Here is a 4155-nt window from a genome sequence, read left to right on the forward strand (position 1 = left end):
GTCCTCTCCAACATTAAACACATAAATCAAAATCAAAATCAAAATCTTTTTCTACTCTAGCTCTTTTACTTTTTCTTATCTCAAAATCATCAACTTCTTCATTTTTCTAAGTAGAAGTATAAGAACTAAGAAGTGAAAAAATATTTTGTTCAATCATTTGACCCCACTATTTTTAGAATCAAATGAAGATTTATTTTCATGAAAAATAGCATCGTTAAATTTTATTACAATATTATCTTCAATGTTAAAAAAATTCATAGGATGCACTATATGAAGTGTAACCAAGAAAAGCACAAGTAGTAACTTCTTACCCAACTTTATAATCTTGGGATCCATTAGCCTCACAAAGGCTAGACAATCCCAAACTCTTAGATATACCAAACTTGACTTGTAACCTTTTCACAATTAAAAACATGTCAATTTAGACTTTTTATGAGGCACACAATTCAACACATTGTTTTATTTTAAAAATACTATTATTTGGTTAAAAAATAGTAGAATTGACTCGGTTTTGAAAAATCAATTAATCTTATTATTTAAGAAAAATCGACTTTCAAAAATACGGAGTGACCACTTGATTTTTGATAAAATCAAGAAAAAGTTAAAATTTATTGTCAAAAGATTTAAAAACAGATAAAAATCGATTGAAAAACAAGGTTCGAATTTCAAATATACATCCCGAGAATGTGTTAGGCCCTCGGGACGCCCGCTAGCTTGCACCAACAATTTGACTAAAATGACTTTTAAAAATTATAAAATTTAACTAAGTAAAGAGAAAATTCGTTTTAATTTATTTTATTCCATTTTTATTATTTCTATAGGGAAATATTAAGAGGGAATTAACTTAAGGAAAGAACTAAATGATGACAAAAGTAAATAAAACAAAATATGTAAATAAAATAATAAAATTGAAAATAGTGAAAAATGGTTGCCCTTTAGGAGATTATTAAAATTATACCAAAAAATTAGTTAATTCAAACAAATAATAAATAAAGAGGAAAAAAATTTGAACTTGGGCTTGATTGCCCAAATTCATTCAAATTTAGGCTTTGACCCACCTATCCTATATTAAACTATTCATGTTTGGGCCCTTTTCATCAATTCAAATCCTCCAAAAGAAATTGGCCTTTGGGCCTATTAAAAAACTTTTGCTGAAAGGGCCCTGACCCATTTCCTGAAAGAGTCAAGGTATACAAATGATGTATACTGTTGTATACAATGTATATTCAATCCATTTTGGACTTTTTGAGCCCTGCATATTGTTTAAAAATGCATTCCTCGCTATTCCCTTGTATTTGCCATATTATTTCTGCACATTTGTACCTGTACCATTTTTAACCTGTTTTAACAATGTATATCGCGGCCCAAAAGATGTATACCAATGTATATGAGTTGTATCCTACCCACGTATTAATTGCCTATTCCTGTATTTTACTCAAATTAGGAGTCCTTGTACGTTAACCTGCAATTCTTATTTTTTATACATACTTATAGTATAGACCCTCTGTATATCAGTGTATACAGGTTGTATATAGGCCTATTTTTCAACTTTTGAAAGCTTAAAGTCCCTTTTCAGCAGCGTATTTTCCCTGCTATCAACCCAGATTTCGAATTTTGATCCCCTGTGCATTTTTTACATGTATATCATGATATAAACTATGTATATAGCTGGTATACAGCTCCTTCAACACATGCACTGTAATTTCCAGCAACTTTCAGGTTCTGATGAACCTGTAATCAATTTCTAGCAGTGCATTTCTGCTGTTTTTCGACCTGTACACCTGTTTGAGGCGGCTGACTGACTCGAGAAGGGTGTTTTGAACCTTTATGGCTCAACAAGAGAATGCAACGGCGATAAATCCATTATGGATTCGGAGGGATTCATACAACAAAGACAACAAAAGGAGAAAATTAGAAATCGTTTCAACATAGATGATAGAGAAATAATTTAACTAATACAAGAACTAAAAAAAAAAAGAAACTCGAAAGAAGGATGCAGCCAACTTCAACAAATAATTCTGATGGTAAGTAAAAAACAAGCCGCCTTGATGAACAATATTAACCAACAAATGTTGTCACTTATTTTTCATCCAAAATGATATGCAAAGGCATGATAAACTATCCTAATCCTTATGAACATGTCAAATAAACATACTGCTAGGAGGCAGACTGCAGAGGATACAGGTAACATGCCTCTAATCCTTATTGCAACACATTAAAGACCATCGAACACGAAGGTCATTCTACAACAAAACGACAATCTGCCTAAACTCATATGTCCAAAAACCAACAGGAAGGGAAGAGTTGATTACGGCTCCGGTTAAATGGCATGTTACACAGCCTATATTGGTTCATTTCAACGTAGGCGAATAACTCGAGAACAAAAATGAATGGAGGTTTTAGACAAGATGAACAGGTAGGGAATGACACACTTTAAACAAACGAAAGAATGTAGAGAAACAGACCATACCAACTAACTCCATAAGCCACAATACCGCAAACAAGAGCCATAGCATTTTGAACATGTTGCCTTAGAATATCAAGATGAAAGGAACTCTAGGTACAAGAAAAACATAAGATACAAGCTACGGACATTCAAACAAGCACACTTAAAGTGAGAGCCAACCTAAGAATCCCAAGACACGCATGGAAGCAGTGACTCATCATAAATGATGAACATCTAAGACCATAACAATAATATACAGCGAAATCACTAACAAAATAAAGATACAATGTATGCCCATGTCAAAATAATCATAGTTAGCAACAGCAGCACTAGCCTCTAAAGTATTGGAAGAAAACTATTTTAGAAATATAAAAGATGAGAAAATAATATCCCAGGAAGAAGTGTTACCTTTTCGGAGTCAGCGGAACTGAGACGATTAACAAGCTTGAGAGGATCGACTTTCGATTAATAAATGGTGGCTCACTTTGGTCGACGAACAGAGAATTGAAACAGAGGCTTGAACGAAATATTTCGCCACCTCTACCTCTTAATGTGTCTTGTTTTGTGGCTCGACTAACTTCCCTCAATATACGAATACTTCTCGCCAGGAAATTTCAGCCAAGAATATTAGGCGGAAGATAATTGAAAGCCAAAAAAAAAATCCCCCCAAAACAGTGAATAGATGGCCCTATATATACTAAATTTTGACGGACGGAGAGCGGAGGATATCACAAAAAGGGTTGGGGTAAAATCGCGATTTCATTTCCCAATTTGAAATCCAAAAAAAACTAAAAGGATATGGTTGAAATGGAATGGTACGAATTTGTATTATTCTCCAACACCAAGATGACCATAGTCGTCCGATTTGAAGGAGAGGACGAGAGGGGAGAGGAGATTTCGACACCTAGGTGTACCATTCGTATGAAAGAAAGGGAGAGGGGAAGGGGACGCGCTGTACAGGAGATGGGAGGAATTGCGTGGCTGTTGAACGCAGGAATGTGTGAAGAGGAAGAAGGAGTAACGGGTCGGGTTAAAACGGTTTGGGCTGGAGAAGGAAATGGGGGTTGGGCTGGGAATAAAAGGGAAAAGGAATTGGGCCTGCGAATTAAAGGGAAAAGGATTTAGGTGGGCTGCTTAGTTTAAAAAAAATATTTGGGCCTGGGAAAGGGAAAACGGGCTGGGAAATAAATAAAAATAAATGGGCTGGAAAGGGAATTAAAAGGGATTTGCAAGAATGGTCCAAAATTGAATTAAATTGGAAAATTAAGATGAGAAAATTTAATAAATAGACAAATTGAGTTAAGATGATAAATTTGGCTAAACCTTAAATAAAATGAATTTGTATTAATTAATTAACGAGCTTCTTTATTTAGTAATATAATTATTTTAATTGTAAAATAGTGATTCAGAATATAACGATAATTTAAACTAAATTATTTAAATAAAATACTTACTAAAATTTAAAATATTTTGAGAAATAATCGTAAAATATACCAACTATGTACATTATCATGTAAAATATATAGGATATCTAAAAGTTATAAGAAAAATGACAAAAGTATTCAAAATAACATAAAGTTCATACATTATTATTATTATATTTTTTTCGCAAAATTTATAAAAACTAATTATTTTAAATTGTTTGGAAAATTTACGAAGCTCGAAAACTAATTTATACCGAGGAGGGTCGAAATTGGGTGTCAACACAC

General features: G+C 33.1%; 1 long non-coding RNA gene across 1 annotated transcript; it reads right to left on the reverse strand.

The window, feature by feature from the left end:
* Positions 1-915: 915 nt before the first annotated feature.
* LOC104646652 (uncharacterized) lies at positions 916-3491 on the reverse strand. The gene is made up of 2 exons (XR_003246281.2): positions 2855-3491; positions 916-1823 (listed from the first exon to the last, which is right to left on the reverse strand). It is a non-coding gene; the product is annotated as an uncharacterized lncRNA (long non-coding RNA).
* Between the last annotated feature and the right edge of the window lie 664 nt (positions 3492-4155).

The sequence above is a fragment of the Solanum lycopersicum genome, chromosome 1, assembly GCF_036512215.1.
Source record: "Solanum lycopersicum chromosome 1, SLM_r2.1".
NCBI lineage: Eukaryota > Viridiplantae > Streptophyta > Magnoliopsida > Solanales > Solanaceae > Solanum > Solanum lycopersicum.